The sequence below is a fragment of the Phalacrocorax aristotelis genome, chromosome 14, assembly GCF_949628215.1.
Source record: "Phalacrocorax aristotelis chromosome 14, bGulAri2.1, whole genome shotgun sequence".
NCBI lineage: Eukaryota > Metazoa > Chordata > Aves > Suliformes > Phalacrocoracidae > Phalacrocorax > Phalacrocorax aristotelis.
Genome location: NC_134289.1, coordinates 3,502,117 through 3,518,485, shown reverse-complemented (window position 1 = coordinate 3,518,485; position 16,369 = coordinate 3,502,117). Strand labels below are relative to the sequence as shown.

Here is a 16,369-nt window from a genome sequence, read left to right as displayed (position 1 = left end):
CTGGAATAATTAATTTCCCTTTCTTTGGGGGTAATGGAGTGAAGCAGAAGAAAAGACAGGCAGTGAGAGACCTAAGGCCTGGTAAAATAGAAGTCTAGATGTATTCAGTGTTGTCTTTAGGTGGTTGAGCTTGACGTGATTTTTCAAGTTATGTACTCATTCTTCCCATTGTAGCCGGAGGGCTGCAACACTTAGAAATGAATGCAGTGCCTCTTCCATAAAGCCTCAGAAACACTCTGATTAAGTAAACAAATATTAGAAGACCTACCAAAGCCTATGCTAGTTTCCCTTGGGACAAATTCACCTTAACATAAACTCCCAGTAAAGGGAATTCTTTCTTCTGAGCTGATAACCATGGTGACAAAGGTGCTTGCAACTTTACAGCCTTCACTTCAAAATAGCAAGCTTTTATATATGTGTGTGTGTATACATATATACACACAGACACCGGGCATTCTGAACAGTAATTTGCTTGGGATTTTGGGTGCTTCTTGTAAAATGTGAATGTCTACAAAAAAAGAGGCAAGCAACAACCTGTTGATTAAATGGTATCCAATAAGAGGAAATAACATAATTAACCATTCAAATACATCAAAAGGGTTTTAAAAATCCTATTTTCTTCCCTTTGCTGAGCAGAAGGCTTTTTCTTCTCCAGGATAGCCTGGAGCACTGTCCCTATGTAGCTTTCCCTCTCAGTAGTGCGTGTGTAACTGTTCCTGTGCTTTTGTAGGTGTGACTGATCTTGCAGCTTAAGCTTGTTTCCTGCAGGAAAAAAACCTAGAAAACGAGGTTCAATTCAGTTGTGCAGCATCCAGTTCTTACTGTGTATATCAGTTTTTCACGTCTTATGGCAGCTGGTCATCTAAGTGCTTGGCCCTGATGAGCTCTTTGGTGAAAGGTAACTTTAAATTAGTTTTGAGTGAGGATTAAACTGTGGTGTCAGGACAGGAATTTAAGCCTCTGGAATTTTCAGTGATACTAAGCCTGATGTGATTCTTCAATTAAGGTGCTCTAAATGAAAATGACCATAACTTGGTTGAGCTTTCTTGCTTGTGCTGTTGTATAGAAAACCCTTGGTTAATTTATTTTATGTAGCCTGCTATCTTACTAGTCTGTCTTGTTCGGGTTTTACTACCAGGAATGTACTTGCCCTGGGATTGTGGAGCTAAATGCTGACTGACTTTGTGGTCTTGGATACGGAGGTTTTTAAAGACATTGCATTGTCGATTGATGGCTGAGCTTTCAATCAAGATGACATTCACATATAATATCTTTTGCTGTGGGTAGGCTCTTGCCGGATGTTGAGAGTGGCCTGAAATGACATACATGCTTTAGGTAGTACTCCGGAATGTCTACTAGTTGGTAAGCCACACCTTAGTAAGCTACCCTCCTCCAGCTTTTATGCAAGTTACATCTTCCTGTCTTTGCACCCTTTATCCCTTTGCATGTTAGCATGTGAGGGAGGGAGGTAGGGAGCTGATGAGACTTCATACTCCTGGAGGTTGAATGTCTAATCTTCAGTGACTTGCAGCACTACCTATCTTTTAAGAGACTTCATTGGGAAAAAAGGTCGAACTTGATCCGCTCATTTCTGTTGCTGCTTAGGCTGCTAATAAAGCTGAGCCTGTCCCTTTCTGGCTAGGATGGACACTTGTGACTGTGGCCAAACAGAGCTGTGGAACTGGCGCGATCAGTGGCTGTTGAGAAGTGCTGTGCTGAGGCAAGGTGCCTTCAGGGCAATAAACAAATAATGTATAGCTGTGATATCACCCTGCTCTTTTCTTCCCTTTTCATACTTGCTTTCTATTTTCTTGCGTTAGAGACATGTTAATAACTTCCACTTAATTTCTTCACAAGAAAATTCTCCTGGGCTGGTGTTTGTCCTTTGAAGTGTTTTGTTCCATGTAAATTACTATAGAAGTTAGTAATACATGCATGTGCTTGGGTAGGAGGCTGGGAGCCAAAGCCAGTTTCATCTCATAGTAATAGTTATGTGGAAAATCTTGTAGTGCTATTTACATGGGAATATTTTGGCAAGTGAAAAACGTTCATGTTAACTGTACGTTTTGCTGTGTGTAGTTATCTTCCATATGCAGATTTCAATAGCCCTCAAACCTTTTAATCTGTTTACTTCACCATAATAGCAGGAACAGAAACCTCAGTTGTTCGAGCTACGCTAGTGTGCCTTAGTTTTAATAGCAGTCTTCACTGTTTCTCTATAGCTGTGCCTAATCATGAGTACGGTGTTGAAGTAAGCCTTGGTCTCCATGCTGTGACAAGAGTTGTCTTTGCTCCATTGAAAATGGGGATTAGTCATCCTCAAGGATTTGGACTGGCTTGTCTAGCTCTTATACAGTCTTTTCATAAGCAAAAACTTGTCAAGTAACAGCTCTTTCAGCAAGTGAAATAAGTAGGATGAGGTTAAGAAACCTGCTAGCAAGATGCTCTGCATTCCTCTGAGGAGCCGTCCGTCCCTTAAACATTGCTTTTTCTGGAGAAGGGTTGCAGTTCTGCGAAGAGGCGCGCTGTGGGTAATGCATGCTTTTCTCCAAGTCCCAATTGTTGATGTCCTTGTCCCTCAGCTATTTTTCCTGCTTATTTTCCTTGACCTGTGTTCCTATGGCCTTTGCGTTGGCTACGATAAGTGTGATGTCTTTTTCCCTCCCTCCTTCCAGGTCATCAGTACTTCTGTACTGTGATGCCTTCTAATTTTTGTTGGCACTGTAATCTAGTCTAATTGTTAGACCGTTCAGTCGATAAGACTGAAAAATCTAAATGTTGCTCTTTTGAAGCAGGATGGAAACATCTGTACAACCCGATGACTGCTGGGTCATTCGATAGTGTGCTGTTACGTCCTGTGATAAGCCCTTGTATGGTAGGCCTGTTCAGATAGAGTTCCTGTCAACAGTGAAGACTGGAGAAGCTCCTAGTTTTATGCCACTTCTCTTGGTTGGAATATTACTAAGAATATGTAGAAATAGCTGTCTGATTGCATCTCTTCATTTTATTTCCTTGCCAGATTTGAACCTTGATGGGCGTGTTAAGGTGCATCGCGTCAGAGGCATATTGGCAGTGGCAGGCAGCCTCACGTGGGTTCCTACCCAGGAGGTTTGCAGGGCAGCCTTTGGTGTGCCCCACTTGCTTTGTCAAAGCAACACTGGGCTCAGCATTGTGGCACCTCTGCAGGCTTGGCCCACAGGTGTTAAAAAACCGTGTGTGAATTGGGAGTAGCCCTGACCTGGTACCCTTTTTCTCAGATGTAACCCTGTAGTGTCTTATACTTTTATTTGTGTTGCTGCTTGACAAGGGCCTTAATCAGAGATATTTTTACTTGGCCTTTGGATGTGCTGTCTATTGTGCCAGGCTGTAAATTCTTGTTCAAACTATAACCACTGTTTCCATCCTTCTGTTTCCCTGTGTGACTACTCCTCTGATTAGAGAGCAAGGACGTGTTGCTTCATGGAGAAAGTGTTTATCTTTGGAGGAGATAACAGTTCTATTTCCTTCCTCTCCACATAATTGTTAGTGTGTCTCGTGTTCGTGAGAGGTGGCAGCTTTTTCAAGTGCTGCTCTCGGCTGCTTTTGTTGTGGATTCCTCCCCCTGTATGGTAGTGTTCCCCAACTCACACTTAAACGATTTCAAAGCTTGGAACATTGAGGTAAGTGGTAGAGTTGGACAGGATTTCCCCAAAAGCTGAGAACATTGTTGCTCCTGCTTTGTGGACAGAGGTGAGTAACTTCTACTCTCCTCTCTTGAAAAGAGAAAGGAATTTTGTTCAGCTGATACTACACTCTTTTCTAAATAGAGCGTATGTAATCCATACTTGGAGAAATGTCTTTATTTTTTAGTTTTGTAATCTAACAGGAGTCTGAAGTCATTCTGGCCTTCTGTGCACAGATTAAAAGGGTGGGAAAGGCTTTTTGCACTCCTTGAGCTTCACCCAGTCCTCTTGCTGTGAAGTTTTTTTGCCCAGATGACTTAAAATGAACTGTACTTCAGAGATGATACCTGATTCTTCAGTCTCTTGACTTTGCTTCTGGCTGACACAGCAGACTTGCTATCCTTTGGAAGCTTGTCTTCTTCCAGGAGAAGGGTGGGGATGAGAAGCAATATTGCCAAGGTCTTGTTTATTACTGGATTATCAGTGGATGGTCAGAAATTCTGCAGAAGAATTGCAGAACCTGATGGAATAGCAATGGGGAACTACTTTTTCACCTGTGTGTCCTTTGGTTCCTGTCTAGGGAATGTTCCTGTTTCATATCTTAAACAGCTTTCTTCATGTTCTGCTAATATTACTATTCACAAAATATCATCTTGTGGCTTTTAGGTCCTTTTTCAAATCTGTATGTAAGTATTTTTAGTCAAACTTCACAATTTTGTAAATCTTGGCTTAAAATTGTCTAGCCAAAGATCTGGGAGGAGAGTTAAGTGCAAGGAATTTTGCTTGTTCAGATAACGTATCTACCAGAAAACAGACTACTTTATAGTTTATAGTATATATAAAGTATATATATAGTTTATAGTGCTGGCAGGAGTTGTGGAGGCTTATCATGGCTTTGGGAGCGACATGGATCGTGCAAGTACTAGTAGAGAGTATTGCCTGGGCACTGCCCCACTCCTGTTGCTGCATCAGCAGATGCAAACAAAAATTAAGGTATTGTGGTGTTGCTGAATGTGCAGTGGATAACTTAGTGTAATGCTTTCTGAAATAAAGCATGTAATGTTCTAATCCTGCTAAAAATGTCTGCAGCTGTTAAAACAAATTTGTATTTAAAAATGAGGCAAAATATTGTAGGAACCAAAATGTTTCACTTGAGTCAACAGATTGTCTACAAACATAGTCCCTGTTTGTATAAAAAAAAAGGTAGTACAGGTTTGCAACATATTGTGAGACTGATTACGCTGAATAACTGTAATAATAAATTGTACCTTGTAAGCCATGAATTGTGATGTAGAATGCTGAGGAACAAATAATAGAGAACTATGAGTTAATATTCTATTAAAGATCTGTTATGACATGTAGCCGTGCAGTAAATAGTGACCTTAAATGTATTTAGTTCCATTGCAGGACTCTGCACACTCCGAGAAAATGGACAGACTATAGAAATGCCTTCAGTGTATCAGTTACTTCGTATCCTGCTTTCAGAGTTGGTTATTAAGAAATAGGTTGGCATACTGGAGTGAAAAGGGTATAAAAACATTCCAGCTTCCAGCTGTTTGCATTGCCTTCAAGCTATGGCTTTGCCTTAGGCTCCTGAACTGATGAGCCATGTGAGAAGTGAAGGAGAGTCTAATAGTTGGTGTGAATCCAGTTGTGATATCAGTTGAGTTCTCTGTAACGCATCTTGCTATTTCATCACCTGCTTTGGAACAAGCATAACCTGGAAGAATACCCCTGGGGACAAATCTAGATGTGATCTGAGAGGCAAGAAGAAAGCCTTTTTCTGTATAGAGGAAGGAAAAAAATCTAATTAGCTAGGATCTCGGATACCTGACTTGTTTTGGAATAGACTTGGTGCACTTGAACATGCAGGTCAGTTGAGGCATCAAGACTGCCTGAAATGGAGACCTAAAACTGCTGGGATCTGAGAGGAAGAAGGGAGGTGACTTGTTTTTCCTGGTGTCATCCTAAAAATCATGTTTGAGCAAACTTGGGTTTTCAACATTATTTTTCATTAACATTTTGGACTATATGCTACTGCCCAGAATGGCTGAGGCTGTAAAGAATCATTTAAAAGAAGTGAGGACTTGAGGATCCTACTATGAAATTAGGATGTAACAAGAAACCTGAGCATTACAAGAAAGCTTGAGTCCTGTTTAAAAAAAAAAAAGATAGACATCACTGAATATTTAAGTTTTAGTGGCATTAGGTGGTGGTTATACATTGGTGGTTAACCAAACAGAAAACTGCTCTCTTGCCTGTGCCCTTCCTATGGTGTCAGTAACCTGACAAAACAATTAGTCTTGTTTTCCCTCTTCTTAAACTATTGTGCACAGTTGAAGCGTTTTAGCTGTGTGCCGTAAATGCTGCTAAGACAGTCTTTGTGCATTATATCCTTGGCTCTGTGTGGCTTGAGGGTACCTAGTGAGATGTCTTTGGTCACTGAAAATTGTGCTGCTGGAAGCCAGCCTGCTCTCCGTTCTGGCTGTTGCTCCTAGATGGCAGAGTAGGAAAATGCTTGGTGTTTGTGTAGTTAATAAAGAAGAGGCTGTCAGTAAAAATAGATGCCTCGCTGTCCTGGTCAAGCAGTTGGCTTGTCTCGCCCATCAACACAGCAGTGGCAAGATGCCTTTCCAGCCGTTTTGGCATAGAAGGGGGTGTGTGTACCCTTTTGTGCTCACTGTGAAGAAGGAAGCCATGCAAACACTGCAGCGCTTGTGCTTTGGGCATGCTGCTGAATTGGAGGAAATGTGGGGGTTATCAGCTTGCACACCTGGCAGCATGCAAGACTAGTGTGGCTTAGAACAGAGGTCGAGCTATTGATTTTGCGTGAGCTGTTAAATACTTGCACTGATGAATATTTAGCACATCGAAACATGCTGCAGTAATCATCTGTCTCCCCTGAGGATGTGGAGTAGCAAGAGTAGAAGAGCAGCAGCTGTAACTTCACATGTAAGTGGCTTGTGAATTCTTCAGAGGTGTATCGTCCCCCTTCCCCTGGAAAAAATCTGCTTTCTCTTCATACGGCCAAAATGTATAATTCTCTGCAGCTTTATTAGTGGGCAAGGATTTCTTTTAGGCATAGGTACATAATATTGAATGTAGTAGAAACCAAGATGCAATCAGTGCTCCTAACAGTGGGAATTGATGTGCTCTGCTTTCCAAAAGGTACGCTATCTTTTTTTCCATAATGACCTGCATAGTAAATTATTTTTCATGTCATTAATTATAAATGCTGGTAGTAAGACAGTAAAGTTAAGGTTTCCTGGGGCTTGTTTCTGCAAAGCAGGTATGGTTATTTGCTGAAGAGCTGTTTCTATAGTGTATCTGTAGTAGGTGGGATGCTTACCTAAGTGACCTGGGTTTGAATCTCTGTTCACAGAACTGTGTAGGCATTTTGCATTATTTATTGAAGAAAATGCGTAATCAGGCCTGTTTTTCTATTTCTGTTTTAAAGCAACCACACAGCCACAGTAAGGGTAACCTTTTGGAGCTCCAATGCAAAATGAAATGCTAGTATTGTTTCAAAGTCCATTTATTCTAAGTTTTGTTACATGCAGTTTATTTCTCCGAACCCCAGGGTTCACAAAATCACGTGGAAATACTTTGGCCTCTTCAGACACTACTTTTCTAGTTCAGTGGCTGTGGTGAAAATGGTTCAAGCATGACACAACTCTCCTCCTTAAAGACGTACCAAGTGAGGACAGCACTAATGCTGCTTGTCCTATGACTTGTAGATTGCTTAATTTACAGGATTGACAGGAATAGCTTACCTGAAATGAGCTCCATCAAGTGTATTTAGAACAAATAACCATGGCGCAGATTTTGGAAGCTGTATTGGAACTGACTATAGCTTTAAAACTGTTGGTTCTTCGGGACACGGCTTTTGATCTTGTACGCCCCAGAATACAATGGATCTAATAACCTGTTCTGACCGCTGTGAGAGGAGATGTAAAGACTTGCTTCTTTATAAGCTGCTTAGATAAAAGACAAAGCTGGTGGACTAATTGCCACCTTTATGTTTTGCCATATGCTGCTATTCTGGAGTGTTACGTGCTATTGGCACTTATATAGAATTTTAAAAAAGTCTCTTTAAAAGGCTGTGTCTGGAGAATTATATTCATACTGAAAGGAGGTGGCTAGCGGAGACAAATAGCTTTGAACGCTTTCAGAGGGAGAAGGTGGCTGTAATAGGAGACATAATAAAGTACGTTAAAAGAAAAATGATTATCTGACTGGGCAGGCAGCTGCCCAGCATAGAGTTTGGCTTCTAGTATCTTTGACCCTATGGGAGCTTGCCTTGGACAGCGGTGGGTTTTTCCATGCTGGCAGTGTACTTGGAGAGTGCTGGGTGAGTCACTCTGGAAATGGGGAATGCCTTCTGATGGGATCTTTTTCAGTGGTACTAGATAGTTCTCAGTACAGCTGACAGTACTCAGCTGAGCCACCAGGGAGCCAAAGAATATCACATGGAAGGGACTCGGATGGCTTTCTAAGCTTTAATGAAAAGAAAACTAAAATTGCAGTTTTGCTGATGCTGCCTCATAGTATGAGACTACTAGTGATCAAACAGTCTAAGAAAGCAAGCTGGAGAGAGCTATTTCTCGCGTAACGACAGATCTTGCTTAGGAGCAAACTGTGGTATATAATGCATTTTGCAGTCTACTGTCTATAACACGTACATATACACGTTGTGTAGGTGAAGGTGTGGATCCTCATATTCTATGGTGGTGTGAAGAAGGGGAGTGTACAGCAAAAGAAGGGAATAACCTTTGCTTGGCCTAATGCAATGTAGCAGGACCTGTGTGAATAGCCTGCTTCTGCTCTCCTATCATAGGTATTATAAAAACAGGGAAACAAGGTCACAAAAGGCTATTTTTAACCTGCTTATGTCATCTTAAATCGAGACTGAAGATAAAAAGCTTGCAGCTGTTGATAATGCGGTCAAGCACTCTTCAAATTAATCAACTCAAATCTGGCATCATAACATGAGTTTTTTCGAACATCAAGACAGTACTTCAGCTCCTGCAATGGGAAAGGGTGAGGCTGATCACCCTGCAAATGAACAAAACCTTTTGGAGGAGAGGGTGACTTCAGCTCTCTGTTCCTGGCCTAGGATTTTGCTTCCCAAGTGTTTATGATAACTTACTGCCTAAATGAATTTCCCCTCTGACTTTTGTACCTAACTCGTGGAAATAAGATAGTGCCTAGATTCTTGCTGGCAGGTTTAACTGCACAAATAGACACTACCTCCCCACAAAATAATACACAAGTAAGACGAGCAATCTGAAATCTCTTGGCTTTAGGGCACAGTCATGCAATGTGCGGGTGTTCTTATTTTCTGTGTATTTTAATAAGTGTTGAGAAGACTTGGTGTTTTTCCAGGGTTGAAGTGAACCTCCACCAAAGTAAAGACCATTTCCTTAAGCTTTCCTGAGGTCACTGGGTACTGAACAGTTTTTTTCTCTTGGTCGTACAGCCTCATAAAAAGGGCTAACTTTCTCTTACAAGGGAGGAAAGAAATGGGAGCCACCGGGCATTGGGACTTGGCCGAGCTGCTGATGGCCCAGGGTATAACTGCCCAATTTGTGCGAATTGTAGCAATGAGGAATAGGCAGATGGCATAAGAATCATTGGCTTACTTAAATATTTTCTTTGTGCTAGTACAAGAACTGAAAACTGTTGCTTTACCATTTGATCTAAAAGCTAACGTTCCTGTAAGAGCTGGAAAAAATTGCCCTAAAATCTAGGTCTTTGTGGAAGAACTGAATATGTTGACTACACTGTAGCCAGCATAATGGGATCATTTCATATGTTGTGAAGTTGCCCTACATAAATGCATTATTTTTACTTTCTGAAAACCACCCCTTGAGTATCAAAAGATGGAAGAATTAAGCTGAGGTGGCTTTCATGTGAGCGTACTATGTTATAGTCAAGTATGCTACTAAAAATTGCCTGCAAACCCACACCGAAAACATTCAGGGTATGTTCTTGTGTTTTATAAGTATCTCAAAAGCCGTTGTTCCGGCACTGCTGAGTGTCGTGTGTGCCTGTCTCAAAGCACACAGGGTTGATCCCAAGAGTAATAGGTCTCGGGGCGCTCCGAGCGGTTGCCAGTGCAGCAGGGGGAAGTGCGTTGGCACAGTCTGCAGTTACGCTAACACAGCTGGCACAGAGCAGATGCTTAATGTACTTTCAGAGCAGGTCTAATGGAAACCAGTTCTGGTGCATGAGCAAGTCATTCAGAGCATGGGGTGCCCCTATCTAGAAGGATATATGTGATACAGTATGGACAACTGTGGATGTACGCAAGAGGAAAGCTGCCGAATACTATTTTTCTTCCTTCTTCCCTGGAGTAGATTATTAAAATTAGGCTGAGATAAGAGACTACAACTATAAAGCAGTCATTTTTTTTCCTCTTGAGTATATTATCATCTTTTCACTACATCTCTCTTAGGCCATCTTTAAGTGAAAGCAAAATCTTGGGGTTACATTCTTAATGCAAGTCACTAGCATTAAACTTAGCCCTTTCTGTAGAGGGCTAGAAATGTCTATAAGGTGATCTGTAAGGCACTAAACATGGCTTCATTTATAATGTCTAAGCTAACAGTAGCTGGCATTAATGTGTATGAAATGCTTCTGGGTTGACTTGCGTGCTTGTTGGGAAGTCAAATTGAAGAGCTTCCTGTGAAAGGCACTTAGCTATAGATAGGCTCTCTGTAACAATGGATGCAAAACCTGTTGTTCAGTTGAGCTTCATAGCAGTGCTAAGTTAGCTTAGCTTAGTTTGGTTACAAGAAGGGTTAATTGCCTGGGACACACAGCCATGTGGAGATCTATTTGGACAGATTTCTCTTCTAAATATTTCCAAAGGAATTCATGCTTTTGTTCTTCTTTTTAGCTGTGTTGTGGAATGCTATGCTGCTTTTTCACAGCTATTGACTGAAATGTTTTGGTATCTTTTGATATTCCATTTAAAGCCATAGTAAAAAGATGCTAGAAATAACACTTGAAAAAAGCAGCTTGTTCCTTTTTTTTTAAACTGCCTACCCAAGAAAATATCACGTCAGAGCTATAGCTGAGTTGGATTTGATTGAAAGAGTAGTGGCAGCTCCAGGCAATAGTTAGTCACTACCTAAGGAGTTATGGAAACGCTAGCAGTCTGTAATCCTGAGAGATATCCCATAGTCATCTTGTTATCCTGATTGCCTGACCTTTGAGCAAATGGGTCTTTTGGCCTTATTTTAAGGACAGAAGAATTTTTGCCTCTTTGTGCCTGACTTCTGAATTTTGTTGGTGTGGAGCGTAAAAAACTTGTTGTGGTTTAGGTGGCTTCACTTGCACAGGAAGGTGATGAAACTGCTACTGTGTGTCTGGAGTCCTGATCTCCATTTCCTTCTGCACCCTGTAGTTTTGCCTTAGAAGGCTGCTGACTTGCAATAGGCGTATCTGTTGGGAAATCACAATCTCTTCAAGAGCAGAAGAGGTATCTAAACACTACAGGGTGATCAGGTGGCATTTAAATATACTTGTTCAGGTAAGTGAAGGCCCTGAAGATGGCTTTGAGTATTCTGGAAATAAATACCTGCGTTCCCCTGCCCCTTCCCATGAAGGTGGTAATGTTGCATTTTAGGTGCTTTCCTGGAGAAGATAAAACAACCTTCAGTTAGTGAAATGGCTCAAACTTTTATTACTCTAATACCTGAAACCTCAGTTGGTTTCACTGGAGATTAGCCCTGGCTGACTGTCATGGTGGTAGTGCTTTCCCTATTTATCAGTAGGGACAGATGCTGTCTTGCATCTCAAACGTTATGGAAAAGAATTGGTGAGAGCCCATTGAGACTTTCTTTTCAGAGACTTCATTGTCAAAGTAGGTGCCTACTGCAGTGGAAAGCATCACTTTAAGTGGAAAACATGTCTACTCCCTCATTTTATTATAGGAAAAAAATCTTAATATTAGAAGTGACCATAGAATGGTTTTGGCTGGAAGGGACCTTAAAGATTATCTAGTTCTGTCCCGACTGCCATGGCTGGGGATACTTCCGCTAGACCACATTGCTCAAAGCCCCATCCAACCGGGCCTTGAAGAGTTCCAGGAATTGGGGCATCCACAGCTTCTCTGGGCACCCTGTTCCAATGCCTCACTACCCTCATAGTGAAGAATTTCTTCCTTGTAACTAACCTAAATCTACCCTCTTTCAGTTTAAAGCCATTACCCCTTGACCTATCACTACATGCCCTTGTAAAAAGTCCCTCTCCAGCTTTCTTGTAGGCCTCCTTCAAATACTGGAAGGCTGCTATAAGGTCTCCCTGGAGAGAGAGGCCCACCTCTTCTCCAGGCTGAACAACCGCAACTTTCTCGTCTGTCTTCACAGGAGAGGTGCTCCAGCCCTCTGACAATTTTCGTGGTCCTCCTCTGGACTCGCTCCAATAGGTCCATTTCCCCCTTCTGTTGGGTGCCCCAGAGCTGGATGCAGTGCTCCAAATGGGATCTCATGAGAGTGGAGTAGAGGGGGAGAATCACCTCGCTTGAAGTGCTGGTCACGTTTCTTTTGATTGCAGCCCAAGATACAGTTGGCCTTCTGGGCTGTAAGCCCACATTGCCAGATGACATTGAGCTCCTCGCCAAACACCACCCCCAAGTCTTCCTCCTCAGGGCTGCTCTCAATCCATTCTCTTCCCAGCCTGTATTTGTGCTTGGGATTGCCCTGACCAAGGTGCAGGACCGTGTGCTTGCCTTATTGAACTTCATGAGGTTCACACAGGCCTGCCTCTCAAGCCTGTCAGCGTCCCTCTGGATGGCATCCGTTCCCTCCAGCGTGTCGACTGCACCACACAGCTTGGTGGCATCAGCAAACTTGCTGAGGTTGCACTCAATCCCGCAGTCCATGTTGCCAACAAAGATTTTGAACATTGCTGGCCCCAATACTGACACCTGAGGATCACCACTTGGACATCGAGCCATTGACCACAACTCTGAGTGCGACTGTCCAGCTAATTCCTTGTCCACTGAGTGGATGCTTTCATGCATCTTCTGCCTGATGTTGGAGAACTGAAGCCTCACAACAGGGAGTGAGATAAATTCAGAGACTGCTTCTTGTCTGAAATACAGATGTCTTGATGGGATAATAAGCCAGGGCAAGCTTCTGGTACAGCAAAGCTAGGAAGTTGTGTGATGTAAAAACAGTCATAGGAGATGGGAATGAAGAGTCTGCCTGCCTGCCTGCTCATCAGAGCTTGAAGTTGAGCAAAAAACCTGAAGTACTTCCAGAAGCCTGCAAGATGTCTAGTAAATTTGTTGGCTGGATTTTTTTAGCCCTTTTTGTTTGATATCTTTCTGTAGTGGCACTATCAGTTCAGCTCTACTCTGTAAGGGAAAAAGCTTTTCTTTTTAATGCTGGTGCAATACCCTGTTCGCATCTCAATTTGCCTGTGGGAGAAGGAGCGTCATAGCCTTGAGGTTTGTTACTGTATGCGTGATGTTCCTTGCTCAGGTAGGGTAGGTGTCATGGGGTCTCATGATCTTCTCTGTTATACCTCTGTCTGCACGTCATTCCTAAAAACCTGGAACTTGAGGATAAAAAGCTGTTCAAAACAGTGTCATGTGATTGTCAATTTGAGAGGCAATTGTAGCAAGAGTGGTGTAGGCCCGGAGTAATGAATGTGGTGTCTTCCTTTCCCTCAGATGGGATGGAAAATCCAGTGTTTTCTGCCTGGTGGACTGTGGAAACACCTGTGGGGGTGGAAGAGAAGTGTTTTAGAGTTGACTCTGAAGTTAACATCGTGCTGCAGGTTCTGTGGCTGTGTGTCTGCGAAGCAGGATGGTGGTGGTTGAGGTTATTCTGTACTAGCATAGGTTTTTCTAAATGCCTATCAAAATTAGTAGCTGAAGAGGCAAGTGATTCTTTAAATCATTTTCTGCTTTAAAATGGTCTTGAAGAAAGTAGGAAATTAGAAGCCTTAATAGATGTCTTAAGAGTCTGTAGCTTGTATTTCCCACTTTCACACATCTGCTAACTGAAATGTTGTGTCCTGAGGCTCAGGAGGCTCAGGTTTCTTGCTGTACCATTTTTTAACAAGGAAGAGAAGGGCTGTGTTTTCATTCATAGCTGTGTAGGAATGAATGTTTTGAGCAGCCTCGATAAAACTTTTGCATTGCTCGTTGCTATGAGCTTGTGAATATGAGTTTATTTTTGTCTGCACTTACAAGCCCTGCCACCTCCATAAACCAAAAACATGGCTTGCTGTTTTCAAAATGGGAGTGAAATTGCGAACACGAGGCTAACAGCAGATTTATCTGTGCTCTTTACGTGCTTTAAAGCTGAGCAGTGTCGCTCTCGTGAACGTACAAGAGTGGTGAAAACAGCCTGTAAGCAAGGCTACAGAGCTAGGGAGATTGCATGTGTAGTGTTGCGCAGGTGTTCGCTGTCTGTCATGAAGCCTTCAGACTAAAACACATGAGTTTTTCCCTGTGCTTGCATGATATTAATCTCTCTGACATAAATGAAGTGTTTTGTTGCAAGCATGCTCCTTAGCTATGTAATAGCCTGCAAGCTGCTGTCTTTGGGGAAATAATATAGCAGAGCCTTGGAGAAAGACTTGAGGGCAAGTGTGTTTACTTTTCCTCTGATTTATAAAGTCACCTAACATAGACAGAAATGATCTCATCATGGAGCATATGCATTTTTCTTAAACTCATTGATGGAATGAATTTTCCGCTCCTCGTAGTGGTACCACAGCTGACTAAAGCTGTTATTTCTTGTGAAGAATTATTAGAAGCATTCTACACTTTCTTCCTGCCTCCCAGGTTATTTTTTGCACGTGTGGTCAGCCACATTTTGGATCTGTCTACCCATTTATCAGTGTCATGCTGCCATTCTCCCCTGGTGTTCATAAAACTAAGTATGTATAGGTGGATATTGGGTAAATACGCTGTTCAGAATACTGCTGTATCTAATAAACAACCAAGTTTAAGTTGTAAAATACAGGTTTGTGGTTAGTCTGCAGCTTTACGTTTTGCGTTCGGCTGTTCTCCTTGTCTCTGAGGTGCTGAGTATCCATGTAAAGAGATGCTGCTTGGTGCTTAAAAGTAGAAATTTTGTGCATTGTAACACTGTTTTGTTGCCTGCATTTTTCTTTCTTTGTTTAGGGAGAAGTGTTAACTGTGATAAGTTGTTTAATTCTTAACAATGGTGCTTGTTGTCTAAGAAGTTGTACTTCAGTTAAATGAGTTGAGGACTTTAGGGGAGAGTGAGTACTAGATCTCGGCAGTTCCTGCAGGTTTATGTGCTCAGCTTTTGTGGGTGAGTAGTAGTCTGACGGACCATATTTGTTGGTTGCACAAACTCTGCATGGACCTTCAGCTTTGTCCCTTTTTGAGTCTTTGATGTCTTCTATGCAGTGATTAAGATGTGGCTTTTTTCTTCTCCTTGAAGACTGGGACTCTGACCTGGAGGGGAAAAGCACTTTCTAAATGCAGTGACATTCTGACTGCATTGCTTGATTTGGGTGAGGTGCAGGGTCTGTAAGGCTGCATGCTTCTTGTGAAGGGAGCGGAGATGGCTGATTTTTTTCCAGGTAAGTTTATTGAAATAATGCGCAGTCCAAATGGCTGATGTTGCATCTTCATATTTCACCCCTGCCCTTCTTGTAGTGCTCGGCTGCGGCTGGAATATGGATGAGAAGTTGCATTCTCAGTCCCCTTTAACTGCTCTTGTTCCCCACCACAGCTGCCTTCCTGCACAGAGGTTATGGAGAGGAGTGCTGAGCTGTGTGGTTTGAGTGTGAACACTCTGGATGTGTCTGCAACAAATGCTTCAGCCCTATGAAATTCAGTGGGCAAGCTTAGGTGCTAGGTGTGATGTAGCTGCTAGCTTGAGCAGGGTGTGAAGTTCCTCTGAGCTTGAGAAGTAGAACCAAAGTCCTGATAAAAAGAATATTCATCTGCTTAAAAAAAAATTTAGTAAAGCGGGGTGGGAAAGCTTGACTTCCCAGTTTGCATTTGCGGAAAATGAAGCTATTCCGTAAAGGTAAGCCCTTACTTACTGTGTATGTTTAGCATCTTCACTTAGCAGGAGCAGATACTGATCTCAAATACAACATAATTAAAAGTACTAATACAGAATGATTTAATTGCAGAGTACAACGCTATACACAGGAAATCAGCCGTTGATGCAATCCCCTGGATTTGTATTGCTGTGTTCTGCCTGGAGCTGAGCATGCTGTCTGGGGCATGACTCTTTCCCTGGCCAGGGGCTTATGGTGTAGGTCTCGGGCACTCCTTTGGCTGGTGAAGTAGCAACTGTAGGAAAAATAGCACTTGTTTAGTTCTCAGGTTGGAGAAATGGGCTTCTGAGGGGAGTGTTAATGTTCAAGAGGCAGTAAAATCTCCAGGGACTTTTAGTGTAAGAAAAAAAAATTGTGTCTCTTTTTTCTTTTAGCTAAAATACCTGTTGCTGTCTCAGAACTAAAGCACTCTGCCCACCAAGCCCAGTTTCTGAATGTAGTTAATACTCTCATCTGTCAAGCTTGATTATTTTCATTTTGTGAAGGGAAAGACCTCTTTTGGAACAGAACTGCCCCTATTTTTTCTTTCATGTAGTTGCCATACTTAGTTCTGCTAGTTAGTGATACATGTGAATAGATGATGTTACATTGACAGGTGTGCCAGACTAAAAAGAATTCAGTCTTAATTTCGGCAAATACTG

At 42.1% G+C, this 16,369-nt stretch overlaps 1 protein-coding gene across 2 annotated transcripts in view; it reads left to right on the top strand.

Moving 5' to 3' along the window:
* The window catches only part of MCU (mitochondrial calcium uniporter), a 96,440-nt gene that overhangs the window by 31,734 nt on the left and 48,337 nt on the right, over window positions 1-16,369 (top strand). The window lies entirely within an intron of this gene.